The 7696-nt window shown below is 50.0% G+C and overlaps 1 pseudogene; it reads left to right on the top strand.

Annotated features, from left to right (window-relative positions):
* Window positions 1–5872: 5872 nt before the first annotated feature.
* LOC148152362 (uncharacterized) lies at window positions 5873–7060 on the top strand (annotated as a pseudogene).
* The last annotated feature ends 636 nt before the right edge of the window (window positions 7061–7696 follow it).

Below are 7696 nucleotides of genomic sequence, written 5' to 3'. Positions count from 1 at the left end.
ACTGTTTTTCTCAAGACAAATTAACAAGTTTTGATCAAAAAGGTAAGAAAAATCTGCTTGCATGTATTTCTTTCGTTGTATTTCTAGTTTTCAAAAATTACAAAGCAGGATGCATTAGATTGTAAAAGTGGGAAACAGAATTGATTGGAATTCAAATAAATTCTGATTTGAATTCCAATAACTTCAGCCGTGCTTGCCCCTTCGAGCCATCTTTGTGGGTGGTAAATTCCCACTACAGAAGAAAAGTGCTGATCTAGGTCTAAGTGAAACAGCATTTGTCAAACAGAACACAAAGGACCCTGTGAGCTCAGTTTCTGTTTACACTCTCATACTCGGGATATGGGATTTGACACTCAGAGTTTCCTCTTTCAGCTGACCTTCCTGGCTGAGAGTAATGAGGCAGAACAAACTCTCAGACCAGGAGCCACACTTTAACTCAGGGTCAATCTTTGGTTTCACCCACTTTTTTGTTTAGCTGAAAAGCTAATGATCTGTCAACAGCATTAAGACTTCATAGAAATGTTTATTGTCAAATGTTTACATGCGAAACATTTATTTACATCATTCTTCTCTTTTCCTTTTTGGGAGCAGAGGGCCAATAGTGGAGGAATGGGAAGATTGTTTGTGTTTGTCGTCATCTTCTGGTTGGAACCGACCACTGCAGTTCTCAGGGCTCAATGGAGCTTTTTTATTCCATGAAGTACTTCTATGTTCTGCCTCCAGAAGGCAGCATATGAACACTTTTCATAATTAACACATGACTGTAAAGCTGAAAAAAAAACAACTGAACAGGTTTTAATTAAGAATTGCAATGAAGTTGATGGCAATACTTTACTTAAGAGACTATTAATAATATTTCTTAGAAGTTATTACAGGACAGTTTGTTATGATGGTGGCTAAACTCACATTCCTGCAGCATTACCGTTTTATGATATTCAGTATTTCCTGCTTCTGTTTGGACTCATCTATCCCATTACTGTCTGTCATAGTGGACAGATAAGCTAAGTGGTTTGTTTTCAGTGCAAATGGAAAACTGCATATTTATCGAGTAGTTAAAAGAACATTAGCGTTGAGTTTATACTGCTGGTTCTATTTCGTATAGGCTTCGGCCCTTTAAGGCTATCGCTAGTGGGTTTATCCCTTGCATGCAGCACAGTACTGAAAAAAATCTTAGTCCACGGCCACCTACTGGGTGGGCCCCACCCTGGTCTGTATACATAACGGTCAGACCGGACAAAAGGCTCCCTCTTTTTCTAAAGCTTTAAGATAGCACTGTGTAAGAGTGAATGTCCGTTTGTGCCTGTCTTGTCAGACGGGGTACATCATGTCCTTGACGAGTTCCGGCTCTGCGAAGGATGCCTGGGCCCCCAGCACGCCGACGTCACCCTGACGCCTCAGCCCTCTTGCTGCTCCTGTGCTCTTCTCCCGCTGGAAGAGAGGAGGCGAAGGCTTAGACCTTTTCAAGGCTATGCTAGGCGGGGCGCCGGGCCCACCGAGTCCGGTTGCTGCTTGTGGGGAGATGCTAGCTGCACCGAGGGGGATGCTAGCTACACTGAGCGAGAGTCGGATGATTCCGCTGGCAGAGAGGACGACAGTAGGAGCAGCAGTGGTTTGGGTAGGCGGCTGAGCAGATGTTCAGTCAACCCTGAGCTCCGTATGACTGACTCAACACCCCTCCTAGCTGTGGGCTCGCTCCTCCTCGAACTACCTAGCTTGATCAAGGAGGCGGCTAGCGCTAAGGGACTTCCTTGCCCCACACTCCCCCGCCACATTCGATTGAGCTGCCACGAGAGTTGGCTCCGCCCCGAATTGCCATCCAGACCCCATCTGTCCTCAGTTTTGTAGCGGCTGAGCCTGCGAAGCTGAGGGCGCCTATCAACAGGGTGGAGGGGTTTACGGAGTGGAGTTTTTCCTCTGTTCCTACTCTAGATCTGGGCCGCTGACGTGTTTGGGGCCAGGATGTCAGGATTAGCCCAGCGGTCTGTGCCTCCTTCTAAGCACAATCAGGTTTTCTGAGTGGCCCACCAGTGCACCTATCAGATAACGGCTGCCACCAATAATGCCGCTTTGTTGGCATATGGCATCTCCAAGAAGGTGGAGGAAGCTGCGCTGCCAGAGGAGCTGAAGGGCTCTCTCTGCAAGGCGGTTGATGCCACCTCAGCAGTTTGTTCCTCACAGATAGCTCACTGAGCTACTCTGATCCAGAGGACCACCTGGCTCTGCCTCTCGCTGTCTATGTCTGAGAAGCTTCAGAAGGACCTGCTGCATGGCCCCATCACCCCTGATGCACAGTTTGATGCCAATTTTCAGTATCCTATCGGAGTCTAAAAAGACCCAGGAGGTTTCAGAGTCCGTCCTCCGCCTGGTAGGGCCGCAAACTGTCTCCCGCACCTCCGGCCGCTGGAGGGACCGACATTGGCCACTGTCAACACCAGAGGCTGCAGCCTTCCCGTTCTGCTCCACCACCCTCCTCCACTTCTCTGCAGTTCTTCCCGGTGCGACAGCCAACGACCCAGTGTCTCCCCAGAGGACGTCAGCCTGAACCATCAGGGACCAGCCAGCTGCAGGGACCAGGAGAAGCCAAGCTAGGAAATGATTAGCTGGGGGGAATGTGTGTGATAATGTTTTGAAATAAAACACAAACATCTCTGAGAGCAAAATCCCTGCAGGTTCCAGCTCTGTCAGATCAGCTGATCTCACAGCAGCTTCCTCGCACACATTCCCCACACACAGAGAGCTGGCAGCCTCTAGACAGAAGTCTGCCTCTTCTGAACAGTCTGAATCCAAGAGCGCGTTCTGTGAGCAGTCAAAGCCTAGTGTGATTCCGGCTGCAGCTTCGCACTCATCTTACCTGCTGAGTGGCGACTGTTTGTCATCTGTCCAGCAGCGGTCTGCGCCAAAACGGTGCCTTAAGTACCCTGACCCCCCCTTCAGGAAGAGTGCGGGTTCTCCCTCGGCCTGACATGGACGCGGTCGTGTCATGTGGCATGGAGGTTAACAACCAGCACTTTCTGGCCGAGGTCCTCCCCAGAGAATCTCCGAGGTAGAGGACGGCGGTAGGGGTCTGACTTGGCTGGAGTTCATGTGAACCACAGCACCTCACATGAATCCACGCCCGCTTTCAGAACATTATTCAGAGTGGCGATGCGCATGCTCCTTGGGACAGGTGGATGGATCAGCTAATCAGAAGGGGTTACATGCTGCAGTTTGGAGGCAGGCCTCCGCCTTTCAAGGGGATCGTAGAGACGTTTCTACCATCTCCAAAGCAGAACGCCCCTCTCAGGTCAGAGCTGCAGGAACTGGTGGCGAAAGGTGTAATTTCCACGGTTCCCCAGGGAGAAGAAAATGCAGAGTTTTATTCCCGCTATTTTCTGGTTCCCAAAAACAGGAGTGAGACCTCTTGTTGAAAATTCTTGATCTGTCCCTGTTCAACAGCTCGATCGTGGAGAGGTCATTCCACATGCTGACACCAGACAAGTGTTGGAAAACATTCACCAGGATGACTGGTTCACCTCCATAGATTTTAAAGACACATACTTCCACCTCCCCATCATCCTGACACACCAGAAGTATCTGCATTTCTCCTTCCAGGGGACCCAGTATCAGTACAACTGTCTGCCATTCGGTTATTCTCTTGCCCCACGCACGTTTTCCAAATGTGTGGAAGCAGCGCTGCAGCCACTGCACATGGCAGGGATGAGAGTCCTCTTCTATCTGGACAACCTGCTTTTACTGGCTCAGACTAGAGAGGAAGCCGCCATTCAGACCCAGAAGCTGGCAACACATCTGCTGAGCCTGGGATTTTCCATCAACTGGGAAAAGAGTTTGGTTTTTCCATCTCTGATGATGGTTTATCTGGGAGTGGAGCTGAACTCGGTTACAATGAGCCCGATGAGCACAGCCGAGAATCGAGGCTCTGTCAGCGCAGCTCCGCCGTGTCAGGCCTCGCAGCGTAGTGGCAGCTCTGTCAGTCATGCGGCTGCTGGGGATGATGTCAGCGTCTCACGTTGAGATTCTGCTGGGTTTGTAACACATGAGACGGCTTCAGAGATGGTTCGCTCGCCTGCACATAGATCCTGGATCCTGTGTGCAAGAGGAGGCGCATGATCTCTGTTCCTCCTTCAGTGGGAGCTGATCTGACCCACTGGGGAAGCCCCACCATTCAGCATACCCATGGGTGCAACTACATATTATTCAGGTGGATGCGAAAACTTAAATCGGCGCCCCCTCCAGCCCCCCCCAAAAGGAAGGTACGTAAGGGTGAAGGAGCGTAGAAAACATACGGTCGCTCTATCCGTATGAGCGACCGTATGTTTACCCCCACCTCGAGACGAAGACACGTGAAAGGTAAAACTTGCTACATTTACATTTACATGTGCGCGAGGTGAAGGAGCGTAAGGGCGCGGTGAAGTGTATGCGAAGGCATCATTGGGGTGCCTCCCCCTCCAGACGGAGTTTTGTCGCCCCCTCTGGTGCAGCGCCCCTATGCGTTGCATGCGCTCCATACCCACTTTTTGCGCCACTGAGCATACCCCACATCACACCTATTGGTGTTCAAAGACCCATCCCTGTCAGGATGGGGAAGAACGTGTCTTGTCTCAGGTGGGTGGAGCACAGTGGCCAGACGACATGACTCTTCATATAACTGTGCTAGAGCTCCTCAAGGTGCTGGAGGTGACTCAGCACTTTGCTCCACTGCTGAAGGGTCAGCATGTTCTGATCCACACGGACAACAGAGTGGCAGCTGCCTATATAAATCGCCAGGGAGGCGTGTGCTCCGCTCAGCTGTTAAACATTGCCAGACAGCTGCTGTGCTGGGCGCATGTAAACCTGCTCTCGATCAGAGTGGTGTACATCCCTGGCGTCCTGAACAGAGGAGCGGACATGATGTTCAGGGGCAGCCCTCACTATGGGGACTGGAGTCTCCATCCTGAGCTGATCGCTCAAATATGGAGCAGATTCGGCAGAGCGGCAGTGGACCTGTTTGCTACGCGCAATACCAGCTGTGGTTCTCACTGAGTCCACGAGAGGACCCACCATTAGGGGTGGAGCGATTAGGGGTTAGGGTAGGAGGCCAGCAGGCCATTAGTGGAGTTTGTTTGGTCAGCGCAGCGCAACGATGAGCTCCGTCTCCCGTTTCACTAGGTTTACTGTCCGGAATGGTTACTCGTTTCACACGCTCGGCGTTCACAGATTAGGAAAATACGGATTTATGGGGCAGGGATCCGGGTGGGGAGACCCAAAGTTTAAAAAGTCTGAAATGCTTTGGCGGATCGGAACAATCGTTCTGTTGGGCCATGGTTCCTCCCACTGTCCCAGCCCGCCGGCGGTTCCCCTGCATAACCTCCAGTTCTACTGATTCCACAGCTCCTGGACTGAGTTCAGGATCAACAACTGTCAGTAATCCTGGTAGCACCCGATCGCTGGAATGCAGCGTGGTTTCCCAGTCTGCAGCAGCTGGTGTCGACCGTGGAACCTGCCATAGAGGAAGTGCTCCTCCAGGCCAGGGGAGCGATCAGGAGCCACCCAGAAATAGGGCAGCATCTCTGGGTCTGGCAGCTGAACGGGAGCACCTAGAAAGCTCGGTCTCCCTCAGGATGTGGTGCGCACCATTCAGGGCGCACGAGCTGCTTCTACCACAGTGTTATATGCTTCGAAGTGGTCAGCCTTTCAACGCTGGTGCGCGGGAGAGAGGGCGGAGCCCATTGCATGTCCTTTAGGCTGATTCCTGTCATTTCTTCAGCAGCTGATGGACAGAAACTTAGCTTTCAGCACCATTAAAACATATGCTGGAGCTATTTCCTCCTGCCTTGAGGGTTTTGGTGACAGAACGATCTCTAACCACCCGCTGATGAAGCGGTTTCTGAGAGATATGCTCAGAAGCAAACCAGTGTCACGTCCACTTGTTCCTCTGTGGGATTTAACACTGGTCCTGCACGCTCTGGTTGAAGCTCCATTTGAGCCTTTAGCCCAGGCTCCTCTGAAGGTCCTGTCTTTTAAAACTGCTCTGCTGTTGATCCTCACGTCTGCAAAGAGAGTGAGCGATTTATCCACTCTCTCTGTTACTCCCTCTCCTCTCAGAATACAAGCCGACGTCAGCTCAGCTGTGCTGCTTCCCAATCCTGCTTTTACTCATAGAAGCATGACAAGCTCGTTCAGATCAAGGGAGATATCTCTGGAGGGTTCTTATCCCCCTCCTCATAAATCTGAGACAGAAGCTGCTTCTCATGTTCTCTGCCCCGTGCGCATGCTCTCTTGTTATGTGGCGCTCACGTCTGCACTGCGTCATTCTCAGCGTCTGTTCGCGCTTTACAGAGATAACTCAGTGGGGCGTCCTGTCTGCCCAGCGTCTTTCTCACCGCTTGTGTGAGGCCATCTCACAGGCTTGTACTTCTTCTGGATTGGATCCTCCAGAGAATCTGAGAGCTCACTCCACCAGAGGGATTTCATCCGTGGAGGTTTGTCCACATTTGTAACAAAAATGCAGAAAGTGACTGTCAGAGTTCTGCGTGGAGGAATGTCTGTGGAGGACATTTGCACGGCAGCTTCCTGGTCATCTCCGTGCTCATTTATTCGGTTTTACCTGTGTGATGTTCCCACGTTCTCTATGACCCATTCTGTCCTCAGAATCCTGAGAGAATAATTATTTTTGTCACGTTTATTTACAAAGCATTTGAGAGCAGCAGCAGGCCTGTTTGTCTCAACCTTTCTGACCAGATGTCATTCGTAATTACACACTCTAGGCTGAGACTGTTTTTGTTATATGCGAGCAGATGCTTCATGGTGGTGGTCTGGATGGACCCAGTGAGGCATAGACTACATCCTGCTTCGCCTTTAACCCACTAGCGATAGCCTTAAAGGGCGAAGCCTGTACGAAATAGAACATTGGTTACGTATTGTAATCCCAGATTCTATGAGTATAGGCGCAGCCCTTTAAGCTGTGGCCCTCACTGGTTCCTGAATAGCTGAAGAAAAAGGCTGTTAGGGAGCCGTTTGTCCAGTCTGACTGCTTTTTATACAGACCGGGGTGAGCCCCACCCAGCAGGAGAGCGTGGACTAAGCTTTTTTCAGTGCTGCGCTGCGCGCAAGGGATAAACGCACTAGCGATTGCCTTAAAGGGCTGTGCCTATACTCATAGAATCTGGGGTTACAATACGTAACCAACAGTTCAACGGGAAGTTTTAATGAGTTTATAGAGGTTTTTAAGGCCCACACAAACAGAAGAACATCAGAATCACTTTTTTGCCGTCGGATCAGAAAAATAAACTAACAGAAACTGAACCACAGGATAAATAAATGTTGTGCATCACTTTAAGCAGACAGTGATGTTCCCGAGAAGTTGCCATCATCTGCCAAGGTAAACTTATCTGCTCCTCAGTACATACCCTACGTGTTTACCTAGGGAAATAGGAAACAGGACTTCTCAATTACTAGTTACTTTCCTTTTACTAAAGTTGTTTGTGAGCCAACTACCAGTTACAAATATACAGACAGAGTGTCTCATCAGGTCATCGATCACAAGTACCTTCACAGCTGACTCGTTTTCCTCATCCTCCTCCACTTCTTTTCAGAGTTTGTTTCAGAGTAACTATTAATAAGTTACTCTGGCTATTCTAGAACTGTCTGAGGTGATCTCACTGCTGCAAATTTACTTTTGAAATGTTTAAATGGGCAGTATTATGTAAAATGTACCTTT

The sequence above is a fragment of the Poecilia mexicana genome, unplaced genomic scaffold (genome assembly GCF_051168715.1).
Source record: "Poecilia mexicana isolate PSO_F unplaced genomic scaffold, ASM5116871v1 ptg000087l_RagTag, whole genome shotgun sequence".
NCBI classification, from domain to species: domain Eukaryota; kingdom Metazoa; phylum Chordata; class Actinopteri; order Cyprinodontiformes; family Poeciliidae; genus Poecilia; species Poecilia mexicana.
The sequence above is the reverse complement of the archived record's forward strand: the minus strand, read 5'-3'. Positions and strand labels throughout refer to the sequence as shown.